An 18,585-nucleotide genomic window follows, 5' to 3' on the forward strand; every position below is an offset into this window, starting at 1 on the left:
CGGGGAGAAGTGAGAAGTAGCCTAGGGGAGGTAGCAGAGAAGGAGGAGCGGAATCAGCGACCTCATACAGTCCCCAATAAAACTGTTGTTCCCGCTGCTCCTTGACCTGACGAGATCTAGGTTAACTTGTTGCCGGGTCCCAGACTCCCGCAGCCGCTGGTTGGCTCCAAATCTCGATGGCTGCAGCAGGCATCTGCTGCCTGCAGTTGTTCAAGTCTGTCCAGCACACCTGTCCCATGTTGCACATGTGTGCGTGCGCGTGCGAACAGACTGTGCACATGTGGTGAGACATCTGGTGTGCACTGTTATTAAAAGGTTGCTGAATTCTGTGCTGCGCTTTTTAGGTGTCTCGTTTCACAAGTTATTTTACGATGGCCACAGACTCTTGTGTCGTTACTGAGCACAGGTTTTCGGAATTTCCCCAGTAAATGTCAAAACGTTTCATGTTCACAGCTGCTATAGTGATTAATTACACAGATTCACAATCATTTGATGGATAGCCAGTCGCATAAGCTTACTGTTATCATGATGATGATTCAAAGAAACAATGTAAAAATGCATTGTGCAGTTAAAATTCTGGTGATTTAAATTATAAACAATGCAACATCTAAAATAGTCATCAAACACTGCGCCAAGTTTTTTTGGTGTGTGTGTGTGTGTGTGTGTGTGTGTTTGAAGTTATACATTTTTCATTATGGATAGCCTTTTTAAATTAAAGAAACATTTTGGTGGAAGATAAGAGAATTATTATTGAATTACTCTACTCAGTATTTGTGCATTTTTGTGTATGAAAATGTTTCTTACAGATAGCTTTGTAACTCATTGTGAAAAAGATTTTCATTAGTTATTAAATATTTGAAAGCATTTGCTCCAGTTAACAATACAATGCACACAGTTGAGTTTTCCTTGACAATTACACATTAACAGTACACATGCAGCTATTGGTATGAAGTAATCAAATGAATGATTTTCTTTAGGTGTGAAATCTTTGAATTTATCTTTTTGAAAATGAATGAATCAAGATTAATTATGAACAAAACAATCTGTTGATCTTTTACAATGTTTGAGGTGCCACGTTTGTTTTTCAAAGAGCTGTCAATATCATATGGTCATTTCAACCAGATTTCACCCTCCCCCAGGGTTTGAAACCAGCAGTTCTTTAACATGTCCCACACTAGTTTCATTTGTCTGACATAATTGGCCAAAATTTGCTATTTCACAGTTTTAGTATTTTGCGAGTCATTTGTCAGCATCCATATTATTTTCTTTATTTTCTGCATGAGTGTAGATAATGTGATCAGCAGTATACAGTGTGTATGCAGTAGTAAATACTTTCCTGTATGTAGCACCATATTGATATCATGAGTTGTGAAGAAAAAACCTGTTGAGTCTGCAGGGGATTTTGTTGCCACCTTTTATCCATGTTGTGGTGTATTTTCATTACATTTATGTCAAACAGATAAGTCTCTGTGAAATTCGGGTTCCTTTCCCTTAGGAGATCATGTCATCACTGTGCAGCACGACCCTTAAAAAAAAACCAAAAACAATTTATTCTGTTTGTTTATATATATGTATATATGTGTGTGTGTGTGTGTGTGTGTGTGTGTGTTACTATCAAAGTAGACCCCTCCCCCCTCCCCTACCAACCCGCGACTTCCATTGTTTCCGTGGCATTACTCTCCATCCCATGCTGTCTCCCTTAGCCTCCATCCATTGCCACACGTTAAGTCATGTTTTTCTTACACGTTAGTGAGACTAGGTTCTTGTGACACGCTGGGAAGGTGTGGGTTTTTTTTTTTCCCACCTTGCGGCAAGAGTGGCTAGATTTTCACGAATCAAGGCTAGGTAGCCCTCAGAGCGACTTTGCTGTGAGGTGAGCATAAACTCTTACTTCCCGCCTCACATTTGTTTCGTTGTACATGAAGTGTATGATGTACTGATTCGTTTCATTGTGCATGCAGTGTATGATGTACTTCTCGCCCTTGCCACTCGCTCTCTCACCACTAGCACGCAAGTGTGCTCGTGTTTAAGAAACTTGTCTCTAGTGTCATCTGCCCTGATGAATATAGCCTCAGTGCTAGAGACCATTCTATGGGATGAGACTTCTGTGGGAAATATTCCACTCCTCTAGCTAGCATGCTCATTCAAATCATACGTACACTACTGTCATGAACAAACGTGATGATTTTGCAGATTTAGGCGTTTTACGTTTTTTGTTTCAAATGAAAAAGAAACGACAAGAAATGCTGGAGTAGTGTGAACAAGTCAGGCTGATTGAAACATTGTCTTTAAGTTCGAGACAATAAACCAAGGTCCGTTATGCAGCATGCCTGTAGCACACAGAAAGAAAAGACCCACAGCAGCATAAGAGTTGATCATGGCAAAATTCTGTAGAAAAACCTGCTTTTATACTAAGAGACAACTGTTTTGTAGACTGAGCTAAAGGAAACGATAAAAATCAAGAAAAAAAAAGGATGGTGCTGCACTATTCTAGCATGCCCCCCCCCCCCCCCAGTGAATTTCACACTGAGAAATTTGTGTTGTGACCAGAAGTAATCCAGTCCATTACAGCAAGTGAAAACTGTTTCAGAGTAAACATTGTCAGTGTCACTACTACATGGACACCTCGCACTTACATATGACATGTCTTGCAGTCTGTACATATATATATATATATACATACATTCACAGTGATAATGCACACCTACACACACACACACGCGCACACGCACACACACACACACACACACACACACACACACACACACACACACACACACCCTTCCCCTCCACACACACACACACACACACACACACACACACACACACACACACACACATGAATATGCACTCACATTCACACACTCACACATACATCTCAGATCTTTAAATATTGAAGATAAAGCTCTTTCAAACTTTTTAAATCACTCATCAGAAAGTTCAGGTGAGGGAGGGATGGGGAATAAGAGGGTGGGTGGGGTGGGGGTCTGAACTGAGTGATAAAGCCCTGTGTGATTATCTTGCAAAACATAAGGCACAACTCGATAATTTTCAGTTTCCTGATCTGCAGATCCTTAAAAGATAAAATGAATTCCCAGGAAAAGAGTGGTTTGGGGGGGAGGAGGGGGGAGGGGGATTTAGGTGAAATCTAGATCGGGAGCATCTTTTTTTTTTTGTTTTTTGATTAGTTTCCACATCTGGGATTAGATTGATGTTACTGATATGGAAATGTTTATTATTGTGCTTGTATTTGGCTCTACCAGAAGCTCTATGATCTGTAGATCTCTGTATCAGTCCTTGTTCTCTCTGTGTGTGTGTGTGTGTGTGTGTGTGTGTGTGTGTGTGTGTGTGTGTGTGTGTCTTTTTCTGTGTCTGTGTGTCTGTGTGTTTGTTTCCTGTTTGGTGTTGAATTTGTATGCATCAGTTTTGAATCATTGTTTACACTCCTTTTTTGGGGGGTGGGGGGTGGGGGTGGGGGATTTTTATGGATGATTCTACCTGAATACATTGCATACATTCCATGTATTGTAATATCTTATGACCAGGCTTCAAGTATGTTTGAATACATGAGTGAGTGTGCTTGTATAATACATACATACATATATATATGTATATATGCACAAATGAAGTCTTGATCAGAACGCATTCATGGATTTCATTTAGACGCTTCTTTGTTTGATTTAACCAGTTGTCACTTGAACTTGAAGAATCTGAAAAGATGATGATGTTGCTAATCCCAGTTCACCAACTGCTTTTGACTCAGCTGGCTGCTGCAGTCTGAGTGTGTTTCTGATGTGTGTGTGACATGGAGAAAAAGTGCTGTTTAATGCACCATTGAATTTATCCATGATTACTGTTTTTGTCATCTCAGATTACAACTTTTCATGATGCTTTGTACTGATGACAAAGTTCAGGGGCAAACAGGTCTGGTTTCATGCAGTTTTTATTTATTATTGTTATTTTTTTTAACAAATACTTAACAAATGCACAAATTGTATCTGGTACTATAGAAGCAGTAGTGTGCCTTTGATGTATTTTATGCTGATGCACTATGGAGTGATTTATATGATTATAGTTTACACACACACACACATATGTGTGTGTGTGTGTGTGTGTGTGTGTGTGTAAATAAATCAGTATGTTATTATAATGATATTATTAGAATATGAGTTTCTTTTTTTTACTTTCTTACACAGAATACACCAGTTACAGTATCAAAACTGTTCTTTTTTCAAATTTGGTCTTTCCAGAGATGTATTAGTTTTCAATGTTTAAAGAAAATATTTGTAGATAATATGAAGTTTTCACAGACTTGTAGAAGCAAGTATAGAGTTGTATTTCTCATATTGTATATTATATAAAAACAAAAGTGGAAAAAAAAAAATAGTGTTTTCACAGGATCATGAAATTTGTGACATATTTTTGTTTTTGTTGTTGTGTTTTGGTGTGAAGATTGGCATGCATGTTTGGCTTTCTGGACAGGATGGTTAGGTGTTGAGTGATTTAGTTGCTAGAGTGAGCAAGTTCAAATCTTGAAATAAGGTTGGTGAGAAAATGAATAATCATTTGAGTGAGAAAGTTCTCATATGAGGCGAGAAGAGAACAATACATTATTATTAACATGTTTGAACAGCAGTTGTAATAGAAATGTATGGTTAATTTTATCTATACAAATGTGGTCATTTGGATATGATAAACTGGAATCCTTTGTGTAGCATGCACTTTGTTAATGTATGTAAAAATACCTACGGCAACAAGAGAGTTGTCCCTGGAAAATATTCTGTAGAAAAAACCCTCTTTGATAAGGAAACAAATACACTTACATGCAGAAAAAAAAGGAAAAAGAAAAAAAAAAGGTTGCATTGCACTGTAGTGCTGCACTCTCCCATAATGGCGAGCGTTGCCTGAATTTCCCACACAGAAATCTGTTGTGTCAACGAGTGTAATACAGTAGTATCTATATTTTGTTCAGGACAATTTATTTATACAGAACAATACAATGTCAGATTACAGCTTTGCTGTTGTGAAGCAGCGTACACACATGCTGGCTTTGTGAATTGCTGCAATGTGAGAGACCACAATACAACTTCTGTAACACACAAGTTTTGTGTATATAACTGTAGTATATCACTAACACTGTAACAGTAGAAGTATTCAGTACAGCAAGAACTAAATTTGTGGACTGGTGGAGAAGTAGGAAGAGAGAGAGAGAGGGGGGGAGATAGGGAGAGAGAGAGAGAGAAGAAAGAGGGGGGTGGGTGGAGAAAGAGAGAGGGGGGGAGAGGGTGAGAAAAGGAAGAAGGAGATAGAGGGGGAGGGAGAAAGGATGCAGCAGTGGCCCTATGGAGCCACACTGGCAGAAAAGCTCTGGGGCACCAAAGAAGACCTCATCAAGACCACCACCTTCATTTCCAGCATAGGACTGCAAGTCTGAGACCATGATCACGGGGAACGCAGAAGAAGAAGAAGAAGAAGAAGAGAAAGAACTTAATTTGTGGACTGGTGATGTAGGAAGAGAGAGAGTGGGAGAGGAAGGAGAGCAGGAGAGAGAGAGGGGGAGTAGGGATGAGAGTGGCAGGTAGAGAGAGGAGGTCAGTGTGAGCATGTTGCAGTGTCTGCAGAATTATTCAGTACAGAAAGAACTTAATTTGTGGACTGGTGATGTAGGAAGACAGAGAGAGAGAGAGAGAGAGAGGGAGAGGTAGGGGGAGTAGGGGTGAGAGTGGCAGGTAGAGAGAGAAGGTCAGTGTGAGCATGTTGCTGTGTCTGTAGATTTAATCTGTTCAGTTTGTTTTGGTTCTGTTGTGTTGTTGTTGGCATCGGGACAGGGAGCGAAAACGGGGAGCGAAACGATATGTTTATGCTTTATAGATCTTTCTGCCCCTCCTCCGGGGTGTGTGTGTATGTTAGTGTGTGTGTTCGTGTGTGTATGTTAGTGTTTGTGTGTGTGCGTGCATGTGTGTGTGTGTGTGTGTGTGTGCGTGTGTGTATGTGCGTGTGTGTTTGTGTGTGTGTGTGTATGTGTGCATTCATGCGTGCATATGTGTTTGTGTATGTGTGTGCCACTGTGCGTGTGTGTGTGTGTGAATGTGTGCGTGCGTGCTGTATATATGAGTGAATGGGTATTTTTTTTTTTCTGTGTATGTGTGTGTGTGTGTGTGCGTGCATGCTGTATATATGAGTGAGTGGGTATATTTTTTTTCTCTGTTTGTGTGTGTGCGTGTGCGTGTGTGTCCTGCATACATGTGTGCCTGCAAGAGAGATCAAAGGACATTTGAGTGTGTAGGAGTTGCAGTTCTGAGACTTGGATGGGAGGTCTGGCATGGTGGGAGTCAGTTTGATGAATTTCTGTCTTCTTCTTTGTAGGATGCAACTCCCATGTTCACTCCTTTGTGTATAACACAAGAGGGCTTTTACATGTATGACTGTTTTTACACCCCCCCGTGCCATGTGATGAATATTTGTAAAACATGGACTGGTAGAGTTCCATGTGTGTTTTTGTGCATCACAACTTTGTTTCTGTTTTTATTCATATATATTTTGCAGTTGTAACTTTATATATTTCTTTGTATTTCTTCGTATTTCTTCTTTTTTTTTTTTATCACAACAGATTTGTCTGTGTGAAATTCGGGCCGCTCTCCCCAGGGAGAGCGCGTCGCTGTACTACAGCGCCACCCCTTTTAAAAAATTTTTTTCCTGCGTGCAGTTTTATTTGTTTTTCCTATCGAAGTGGATTTTTCTACAGAATTTTGCCAGGAACAACCTATTTGTTGCTGTGGGTTCTTTTACGTTTGCTAAATGCATGCTGCATACGGGACCTTGGTTTATCGTCTCATCCGAATGACTAGCGCCCAGACCACCACTCGGGGTCTAGTGGAGGGGGAGAAAATATTGGCGGCTGAGCCGTGATTCGAATCAGCGCGCACAGATTTTCTCGCTTCCTAGGCGGATGCGTTACCTCTAGGTCATCACTCCATATATATACATATATATATATATATATATATATATATATATATATATATATATATATATATATATCATAATCAACTTTAATTGCAGCAGCATGACTGAGATTCTATTACTTTCAAGTTAGAATTGTTAACGGAGAATCAAATGTATGGGTGCAGTTCCATACTCCATTGTTTTGAAAGCTCTGCAACTTTGTTCCTCAATTGTGTGAGTTAGATGGTTTAAAAAAAAAGAAAAGAAAAAAAGATTGAGGTGATGGACTTAATGTCTGAATGGTATCACTTGGAGCCTTAAATAACTGTGATTATGACTATATGAGGGTCCAAAAAATGCCTGATGATGATGAAACTTTGATCCTTGTTATAATTACTTTGATTACGAGGGTCCTGTGATCAGTTCAGGTATTCAGTGTCTGGTGGATTAAGGTAAAGGTTTTTACCATCACCCTCGTCAACATGCAGACGTGCCACTGAATCAGTCCCTTCTCATTTTTATGTTACAGATGTAAAAGATCTTAATTCGCATGTAAAATAAATTATATGCACACTGTAAACGATCCTGAAATCCATGTCGTCGTTGAGTGGGTGAATGGATGGAACACACAATACACAGATCCTTGCATGACTGGTGAAACTCGGGCATTGAAAAATTCAAAAGACGGGCGCCATAGCTGAATGGTTAAAGCGTTGGACTTTCGATCTGAGGGTCCCGGGTTCGAATCACGGTGACGGCGCCTGGTGGGTAAAGGGTGGAGATTTTTCCGATCTCCCAGGTCAACATATGTGCAGACCTGCCAGTGCCTGAACCCCCTTCGTGTGTATACGCAAGCATAAGATCAAATACGCACGTTGAAGATCCTGTAATCCTTGTCAACGTTCGGTGGGTTATGGAAACAAGAACATACCTAGCATGCATACCCCCGAAAACGGAGTATGGCTGCCTACATGGCGGGGTAAAAACGGTCATACACGTAAAAAGCCCACTCGCGTATATACGAGTAAACGTGGGAGTTGAAGCCCACGAACGCAGAAGAAGAAGAAGAAGAAGAAGAAGAAAAATTCAAAGTGGGAAGTGATGTTCTTTGTCATAAAAAATAGACCTGCACAAAACTGCATTTCTCATTTCTCATTTTCTGTTGCAGCACCAGCTGGATGATAATGAAAAAAAAATTATATCATGAAAGACTCTGAAATTATGGGATGCACTGTCAAACTTCTTCACATTATTGTTTCAAATCAGCAGAGGACTATGCAGAAAAGAAAGAAAAAAAAAAGACCAGTAATTATGAATATAATACTAAGTGGTATGGTATAACTAAAGTGAACATTGCAAACAAGACTGAAAGTTACTAAGAATCAAAAGTTTACTACATGTACAATCAGTGATGGGAAAAAAAAAAAGGTCTTGATATTTAAACTTTTTTTCAGTGGACTGTACTTTGTTTTCATGATGCCTTATCTGAGTGATCATTTGTTGTTTTGCAGTGCGTGGCCTTTGTTTTCTGAGTCAGATGCATGTGTGTTGGTTTACTCACTCAGTACGGCCAGTCCTCTCTTCTCCTCTACACAGACCCCTCGGATGTCCAGTGGGTGTCTGAATGACCCAACCTTTAGCTTCCGTCGTCAGAATTGTGGTATTCTTTGTCAACATTCACCTCTTCAGTATAAGAGCCTTCCACTTGCAATATTTTGATGGTGGTAATTGGAGTGAAACGCTGTTAACGTCGTCTCTTTCGCCGTTCGTATGGAGAGAGTTAAATGGGTTTTAAGTTAATAGGAATGTTTGAATACTTTTTTTTTTTTATGTCACTGGGAAGAAAAGGTCCAACTTAAGTACACCAAGAACTCACTCATAAATTAATGTCAAGTGGACATAGGAGTTCAGACTAACGCTAGTTATAGCCCACGAGTGTAGAGAGAAAAGAAATTAATCATTTCTAGTGGTTGTTTTTGGGTGGGGAAAAGAAACAAACTCGTCTCCTGTTGAGACTGTGAGTGTGAGAGTCTGTTGCAGTCATTCTTAGCAGCTGTCAGCTTCATCTCAAGTCAGTGTTTTGTTAGACCAGACAGCTTAAAAGAAAAAGAAGAAAAAAAAGAAGAAAAAAAAAGAAGAAAAAAAGAAACGAAAAAAGAAGAAGGGGGAAAAAAAAAAGGAGTCAAACCAAGAAGTTTTTAGCGTCTGCAGGAAATGAGTTCATTTGTCTTGTTGTGTTTTACAGATTCATGAAGTTTATTCCTTTTTTTTTTTTTTACTTTCTTTCTGTGATTGAGTGGGTTAACAAGAGGGATGTGATTTCTAATTAACTCATTCCACTCCAGCTGAAGCCTGCCATACCGTTACACCTTCCTGTAAGTTCTGTTCAATTCAGTTTAGTGACTCAAAGGGGTGTCACCGCCTTTGGACAAATCCATCCATCTGCTGAACAGATATCTTCCCGACCAGCAGCATAACCCAATGCGCTTAGTCAGGCCTTGAGAAAAAAGAAATAAATTGTATAATAAATACATCAGTGAATTAATGGATAAATACACAAGTCAATCAAACAGTCAGTCGACAAATAGATAAATAAACTGATAACATTAAAGAAAAATAAGCAGTTAGATCGTAAAGTAAAATGTGGGAAAAGAAAAAAACCCCAAAAAAACCAACATGTAAGGCAGTGGTGCGTTAATCAGTCCAGTTGTTTGACCCATAAACAAAAGAAAAAGGACACAGCTCTTGACGCACTTCTGGGCATCTTTAATTTAGGAAGCCTGAGCGCAGTAACATTATACAGAGTATTTCTGAGCACTTTCTTGCAAGATTATTTTAATTTTGTTTGTTGTGGCGGCGAAGTCGTGTTTGAAACTCGGCAGATGTGAACACAACAGACAGTATGATAACACAAACTGTTCCAAGATCCATAAGTTAAACCTTCGAGATTGATCCTGATGGTGATGTTCATTCAGAACAGTCAACGGTAATACTGATATAAGTGATTAAGTGAGACAGACCACTTGAGCCAGCAGAAAGTTTTGAGATGGAGATCATGACAGTGGATGAGGGTGACTGGAACAAGAGATTGGTTAAACTATCCTTTTTTTCTTTTTTTTTGACAGTTTGGAACCATAGTTATATCTTTTCCCTGAAAGGAAACAAAATTAGAATGTAGTGCAAACATCTGGGTTGTATGGAGAGAAAAAAGTTACGGATTTTTGTTTGTTGTTGTTGTTGTTGTTTGTTTGTTGTTCCTTCACAGACCCACAGAGTGTAAACTAAGCTATGGATGAAATTAATAAACCATTGTGCTGGCGTCACCAACACCGAAGAACAAGGCCAAGACCCCAGGAGTGTGAACCACGCAGGACTGCAGTTGTTTCCCCTATTAGTGCACCAACCACACAGAGTTCTTGATAGATAGTTCCGTGCTTTTATACGACTTATTTATAGAAGCACGTCACATGCTCTGTGCTCTCATAGTTGATTGGCTGTCGAGCAACAAAGGCGATCGAGAGAGGCAGAACGTGCGAAACAGCATACTTTTTTTTTTCTTTTTTTTTTTGCACTTTTTTGTGTGTATATACGATGTCACTTCATTGACCTGAGTTTGGTTTTAGCAATGGAGGCTATCAACTGAAGAAATGGAGTACAACGCATGTTCGCTGCTTTTGCTATGTCGATTGCCTTTGGTATTGCTCGAATTTCGAGTAAAATTTCGGGCGCAATAGCTGAGTGGTTAAAGCGTTGGACTGTCAATCTGAGGGTCCCGGGTTCGAATCACGGTGACGGCGCCTGGTGGGTAAAGGGTGGAGATTTTTTACGATCTCCCAGGTCAGATGTGCAGACCTGCTAGTGCCTGAACTCCCTTTGTGTGTATATGCAAGCAGAAGATCAAATACGCATGTTAAAGATCCTGTAAACCATGTCAGCGTTCGGTGGGTTATGGAAACAAGAACATACCCAGCATGTACACCCCCGAAAACGGAGTATGGCTGCCTACATGGCGGGGTAAAAACGGTCATACATGTAAAAGCCCACTCGTGTGCATACGAGTGAACGCAGAAGAAGAAGAAGAGTAAAAGTTAGATGTGCATGTGCAAAATCCAAGATGACCGCGGAACTCTCCAGCAGTCTGTTGGCAAGAACAGTGAAAATGTACAGTTTTCAGTTAAACTTTTTCACTTTCCGTGATTTTTTTTTTTTTTTTTTCAATCATTGTCATATTTATGATGAATATTATTGAAACAGGCATGAAACGGGTATCATTGTACATAAATCATTATTAAATGATGTTATGACTGAGTGTTTGTGTGTGCATTTAACAGGATTTGTTAGTTCCAGTAGACTGACCATTGTAAATTTGAATGTCTAGGAGTTTACAGTTTAATGATTTGTTTTGTGATATATATATATAATGATCATGGCTGTGTGTGAAAAAAAATAAAGTTAAGATGGATACCTGGAACTGAGAAAGAATTGTGTTTCCTGATATTTTTGACAATGTATATATTATTATTATTATATATATATCTAGAGAATATGTTATTACCCAATTTCATGGCAGATGTATCTTTTAAGATCTCAGAGTAATGGGATCAAATATTAGTATTGTTGCAGAGTTGGTTATTAATTCAAATAAAAAAAAGAATCATGGTTAAGTAGAATACTTTGAAATTTCACCAGGTAGTTGGGCTTGCTGTTTTATACTGTTGAGAGATTTGGGTCTCAAGGCCCTGGGGTTTTTTTGCTAATGCGGTTCCTTCCAGGATATTCAAATTAATTCATGTCAACCATTCAACCAACCAGAGATTGATGAAATTGAAAGTTGTGAATCTCGTTTTTTTTTTAGAGAAAAAAAAAAAAAAGGTACATTTTCAAACCCAGACCAAAAAGTACTAAAAGTAACTCAGTTATTTGTTCTTTCTTAAAAAAAAAAAAAGAAAAAAAAAAGCAGCACTCATATTAACAGACTAACAGTATAAAATTCTCTTTCTCTCTCTCTTTTACACACACACACACACACACACACACACACACACACACACACACACAGAGTTCTGTACAGTCATCAAATATAACTTTAAACTAAAGAGCTCTTGAGTCTTTTTGATATTAAGTTATTCACCAAAAAAAAACCCAAAACAAACAAAAAAAAAAAAAGTATTGCTAAGGATTACCACTGGCAGTATTTATGTTTTCTCTAAAAAGGCCAGTCTCTGTATGCCCATGTACACATGTATCCCTGCACCACTTGATTAGCCTACATAAAAACTGGCATTCTCTTGCTGTCCATCATGAAATCAGGAACATCTCTCACTGTCCCGAAAGCTAAAAGTCCTATTGATCACTCTAATGGTAGGCCCATTAGTGTAGTGTTATAGGTTCTGTCTCTCTTTCCCAGGGATGGCTTGCTACCCCAGATGGCCAAGCCCATCGAGGTTGTGAGTGTGGGTGTTGAATTTGAGTGAATGTCGACTTTGCAGCACTACAGCAGGGCTTACACTCTTTTGACATAAGTGAACCACGAGAAGTTGTGAGTGTGGGTGTTAGGCCTGAGTCAGTGTCAACTTTACAGCGCTACAACAGGGTTTACAGTTACACTATTTTGACAAAAGCGATCCCACCAGAAGTTGTGAATGTTGAATTTGAGTTATTGTCAACTTTATAGCACCACAACATTACTTACACTTTTTTGACAATAGCTACAACATGGCTTACAACACTCTTTTGACAATAGCTACAACATAGCTTACAACACTCTTTTGACAAGAGCTACAACATGGCTTACACTTTTTTAACAATAGCTACAACATGGCTTACAACACTCTTTGACAAGAGCTAGCCCACCAGATGTAACGAGTGTGGATGTTGTTGAATTCGAGTGAATGTCAACTTTACAGCTCTACAACAGGGCTTACACTGTTTTTGATGAGAGCTAGCCCACCAGATTTTATGAGTGTGGATGTTGAATTCGAGTTATTGTCAACTTTACAGGTCTACAGCATGGCTTACAACACTCTATTGACTAAATTGAGCCCACCAAGGTTGTGAGTATGGATGTCAAACCTGAGTGAATGTCAGCTTTACAGTACTACAACAGGGCTTACATTTAAACTATTTTGACAAAAGCGATCCCACCAGAAGGTGTGAATGTGGATGTTGATTTCAAGTTAATGTCAGCTTTACAGCTCTACAACAGGGCTTACGCTATTTTGACAAGAGCTAGCCCACCAGATGTTACGAGTGTGGATGTTGAATTTGAGTGAATGTCAGCTTTACGGCACTACCGCAGGGTTTACTGTTGTACTATTTTGACAAAAGCGAGCCCACCGAGGTTGTGAGTGTGGATGTCAAACCTGAGTGAATGTCAACTTTAGAGCTCTGCAGCAGGGCTCATCACACTCTTTTGACAAAAAAAAAACTGACCATCCTTTGTTCCCAGGAGTCAGTCATTGGTGGATGTGTGTGTGTTTACACACAGCCCCCTTGGTCACTTCTGCATAATCCCCCCCCCCCCCTCCGACCCCCTCACACCCCCTCACACACACAGCCACACCCTCAATCCACCACCTTCCTTCCCCTCCCCCACCTCCCCACTTGGTCGTCTGGCGTGGGTTACACAATAGCCTCGGGGACACACTGATAGCTCGACTGCTCCTGCCCCAACTGCGAATGTATTCAAGGGGCTGTAACTCGTGTCATCCCACTTCTACACAGTTACCTGCCTTCGGGGGGTTTCTTGTACTACCGGGCCTTTGCCTTTGCCTGCCTTGTGTGTGCGGGGGGGGGGGGGGGGGGGGGGGAGCACAGTCTTCTCTCATTGAGGGGGAAATCTATTTTTAGACCACTGGTCTCCATTCCCGCCCTTGTACTGCCAGCTCCTTCTCCTAGACATTGGAAGGGTGGTAGTGCTTTATGGTTGGCCGCATGGGGCAAAAGACGTAATTTAGATTAATTGTTTATTCGATTCTCATTATTCTGTAAATGAAAGCAGGAAGGGAAGGAGGGGGTGTGTGTGGTTGCAATCTCAGCACGAAATACAGACCAGCATTTTTGTTTTTTCCTCTACAGTGACTGAGTGAGTATGTATGGTTAGCTTCAGAGAACGGAAGACATAATTTTCACCCTTGGGACAATTGAGTTACTCAGTTTGGAGGGATTCGTTTCAGTTTTCTAGTCATGAATCGGATAACTGTTAGTCATATGTATTGGGTTGATTATGAGCTGATCTTCTTTTTTTTCTTCTTTTTTTTCCAGCAGGATTGGTCAGCTGGCATTTTTTGTGTGTGTGGTTAGTTGCAGAGGGCAAAAGACGTTGTTTTCATGAATAGGATTTATAAGTAACCTTGTTAATTTTAAACGGGAGAAAGTCAGTCATCAACACTGAAGTTGATTCATTGTCAAAAGCTGTGTTTCGTCTTTTTGTTGTTGCTGCTGTTGTACCTTTCCTGTCGATGTGCGTCAAGGTGAAAAAAGAGAAGAAGTTGAAACTATTATAAAGGCTAATGGGATTTAACAGAGATGGTTTTGATTGCCACTTCTTTCGACATGCTTTTTGTTTTTGGGGTTGGGCGGGTGGATGAGATGTAAACCATTATTTAGCCGTGGTTGAGAGTAAACCTTTGTTTCTTTGGCAGAAAGGTCTCCTTTGATTATATTTGGTATGGTAGAATGCACATGACAAAACAAGCAGCACGACGAGTACAATTTTGTTCTGATTATTGGTCAGTATTATAAAATTAAACGACAGAAGAAACCCTGAAAATCAGCAAAAACAACAATAACAACAAAAGTGTCAGCCATGTCCATTTGATGCTCTTGTGATCTATCAGCCCATTCAGCCATTTCCAATCTGATAAGACTTGTGGCCACAAGTTCACGTACGAATCATCCTCTTGTCGAATTTGAAAGGGGGTAGGGGTGGGAGGCGGTGTGGGTGGCTGGAGGAAGAGGGGGATCCTTTCAGCCAGGAGAGTGGTGGGGGGAGGGGGGGGGGCGGGGTTGGCAGTATGACTCCAGAGGCGGAAAGATGTATGATAGTCAGGCGTGTCCGACTGTGACCATCAGAACAGCAGAGGAAGCAACTGCTGTCCCGACTATCTGGGCTAGAATTTGATTGTAGTGGAGAGTGTCTTGCCCAAGTTACAGTCCCCCTCCCCCCCCCAGCCCCCCCCCCGGTCCCCCTCCAACTCTCTCGGACAAGAGTGTTTTAGGACAGACGGCGTTGGGATGGTTCCTTAAGGCCAGCTAGTCCCCACCAAGGCTGCAGCACCCAGAGCCAGTGCAATCTTGAAAGTTAACCCGGTCAGTGACGGGCGCAATAGCCGAGTGGTTAAAGCGTTGGACTGTCAATCTGAGGGTCCCGGGTTCGAATCACTGGTGGGTAAAGGGTGGAGATTTTTACGATCTCCCAGGTCAACATATGTGCAGACCTGCTAGTGCCTGAACCCCCTTCGCGTGTATATACGCAAGCAGAAGATCAAATACGCACGTTAAAGATCCTGTAATCCATGTCAGCGTTCGGTGGGTTATGGAAACAAGAACATACCCAGCATGCACAGCCCCGAAAACGGAGTATGGCTGCCTACATGGCGGGGTAAAAACGGTCATACACGTAAAGGCCCACTCGTGTGCATACGAGTGAACGTGGGAATTGCAGCCCAAGAACGCAGAACCCGGTCAGTGTGTCACAAACGTGAACGTGAACAATGACAGTTGATGACTGACAGGCAGACAGACGCCAGAATCAACGTTGTTTCTGTACAGCCTTGCCCTGTTGTTGTGTTGTGTAACAGGATTGCTGTCAAAATAATCAGCCATAATAATAACACCCCCCCCTCCCCCCCACCCCCACGAAAACTGCGTATTGTTGCAGATATGTAAGGGGAGGGAGAGAGAGGGGTGGGGATCATACGCAGTCATATACGGGAAAGCTCTCTCGTAGAACTCTTAACTTTCTGTTTACCCGCGATAGAACGTGGGAGTCTTAGCCCACTGAGGATGCAGAGAGAAGCCGAGAGACTTATGCATCGTTAGAATTTTTTTTTTTCCCCCTCAAGGCCTGAATAAGCGTGTTGGGTTATGCTGCTGGTCAGGCATCTGCTTGGCAGATGTGGTGTAGCGTATATGGATTTGTCCGAACGCAGTGACGCCTCCTTGAGCAACTGAAACTGAAACTAGAAATAAGCGAAAGGAGGCTACCATTTTGCCTTTAAAATAAATTTGGCTATCTTAAAATGATAGCTGACCAAAAAAAGAAAAAAAAGAAAAAGAAAAAAGAACAAAAAAAAGCGCATCTATTTTCAGTTATAAATGAATACGGTTATACTATTTTTCGCTGACCCAACGTAGAGAGAGAGAGAGAGAGACAGAGAGAGAGAGAGAGAGAGAGAGAGAGGTCGAGGCCAAAATCACGTCTTGGAAAATCGCACATCAGCAACTAAACCCTCCACCCCCACTCCCCCCGCCCTCTCTTCACACCCATCCCTGCCTCTCCTGTTCAGTTAACTCCCCTGAACTCTACCACCCACACCCTTCCCCCCCCCCCACCCCCAACCCCTCCTAAACCCCCACCCCCCTCACCACTCTACAGCCAAAGATAGAATGTAAACAGGACGATTGAGAGGCGCGTGGAGAAAGAGAGAGCGAGAGAGCGAGCCGTGACGTCACTCAAATTGCCGAAAGATAATATTGGGGAAGCGGTCTTCTGGCGAACGTTCTGTATCGGGCTTCGGTGGAATTTTTCTAATTAAGTAGTGCTTGCCGCCGATACTTCAAGGTGTGTTGTTGGTACACTCGGCGTGATGTAGAGTGTGGGGGTATTTTTTTATTGCCTGGCGAAAATGAGCAGAGAGCGGTCAGCCTGTCTTTTTTTAATTTTTTTTATCTTTTATTTTTTGGATGTGTACACGTTCAAAGAAAACTGGGCGGAAAAGCTGAAATTAGTAGCGTGGTAAAACGTCGTTCGGGGGGTGGGGGTGGGGGTCGTGTGTGTGTACATAAACATATGTGCGCGCGCTGTTAAAAAAAAAAAATTAAAAAAGAAAAAAAAAAAGAATGTGTGTGTACCCCCCGACATGATATGTCAAATCAACCAATTCGGAGCGTATGTAGGTATATACCTACATGTATATATGTGTGTGTGTAGCGGGAAGGGCGGGTGATGGTGGTAGTGGCACTCACGCGCGCGCGCGTGCACACACACACACACACACAGACACACACACACACACATTTTTAATGCGTATACTGTACTCTTGTGTCAAGAGAGCCCGAGCCATGTTCGCGTTTTCGGACACCAGCACTAAGGGAGCTGCGTGGTTGCAACGAACGGCTTGGTGTCATAATACTGCACCATGTCAAACTGATGCAAACTGGTGGACCTGTCGGAGAGAGAGCCCTGTTCATCTTAGCGATCTGCGTGGCGTGGAGTGTAGTGATAGTATTTTATTGGGCTCTGTTCCATTTCAGTTTATCAAAGTGGTTACTGCGTTCGGATAAATCTGGAGATACATGTATATACTACGCCACATCTTCTCTTCTTCTTCTGCGTTCGTGGGCTGTAACTCCCACCTTCACTCGTATGCACACGAGTGGGCGTTTACGTGTATGACCGTTTTTACCCCGCCTTGTAGGCAGCCATACTCCGTTTTCGGGGGTTACGCCACATCTATTTGGCAGATGCCTGACCAACCAACCAACAGCGCTCTTCGTCAGGCCTTGAGTGAAATGAATTTAACGTGGCGATAGCTTTGAGATGGCCTTAGTGGTCGGCGAGGCTCTAAGCACCATATATTGATTTGAGTGACTGTGTTCATCTGTCAGGGAGGATCTTCTGTCGTGGGGTACAGAAGTGGGGTTTCTGCGTCACTTCTGTCGTGGGGTTTCTACGTCACTTCTATCCTGGATCTGGCAGAATCAGTGAGAATGCGGCTTGATTGGAAGTTGGGCGTGTGGGAGTATTTAGTTTTAGATTCCGACGACTTTGGAGCTCTTGGGGCGTGGAAACATGAACTCTGGCTCTCAGTCTCTCCCCCCCCCCCCTTCTCTCTTCTTTCTCTCTCTCTTCTCTCTCTATTCCCTATTTCTCTCTCTCTTCCCTTTTTCTCTCTCTTTTTCTCTGTCTTTTCTTTCTCTCTCTCTCTCTTCTCTTTCTTCTGTTCTTCCTCTCTCTCTCCTCTCTTTCTTTTCTCTTTCTTCTCTTCTTACTCTCTCTCTCTCTCTATCTGTGTGTAAGGGAGAAGATAGAGAGATGGAAGAGAAGGGGGTAGGAGTGTGTGTGTGTGGGGAGACCTAATAGGGGGAAGGAGAGAGAAGGGGGGGTGGGGGTGGGGGGGGGGTACCTAATAGGGGGAAGGTATCAGGCTACCCTGGAACGCCGAATTTCAATCGGACCAATCACTCACAAGAAGTAAACAATCTTGTCAATAAAACTTCAAGCACTGGAACTAAACCCCTCAACAAGCCTCGAAGGAAGAAGAACCCAGACTTCGACTCGACTTGAAAGAACCCCCTTCCCCCTCTTTTCACGCACACACACACACACACACACACACACACACACACCCAAACTCCTCACCCCACCCCCCCTCCACCCCGCCCTACCCCTCCTCATCTCTCAAGAATTGTCCAGCT

The 18,585-nt window shown here is 41.8% G+C and overlaps 1 protein-coding gene across 4 annotated transcripts in view; it reads left to right on the forward strand.

Annotated features, from left to right (window-relative positions):
- Positions 1–18,585, forward strand: part of LOC143277891 (transcription factor 12-like) — a 245,656-nt gene that overhangs the window by 472 nt on the left and 226,599 nt on the right. The gene's annotated exons all lie outside the window — the stretch shown is intronic.

This window comes from Babylonia areolata, chromosome 35, assembly GCF_041734735.1.
Source record: "Babylonia areolata isolate BAREFJ2019XMU chromosome 35, ASM4173473v1, whole genome shotgun sequence".
Taxonomy (NCBI): domain Eukaryota; kingdom Metazoa; phylum Mollusca; class Gastropoda; order Neogastropoda; family Buccinidae; genus Babylonia; species Babylonia areolata.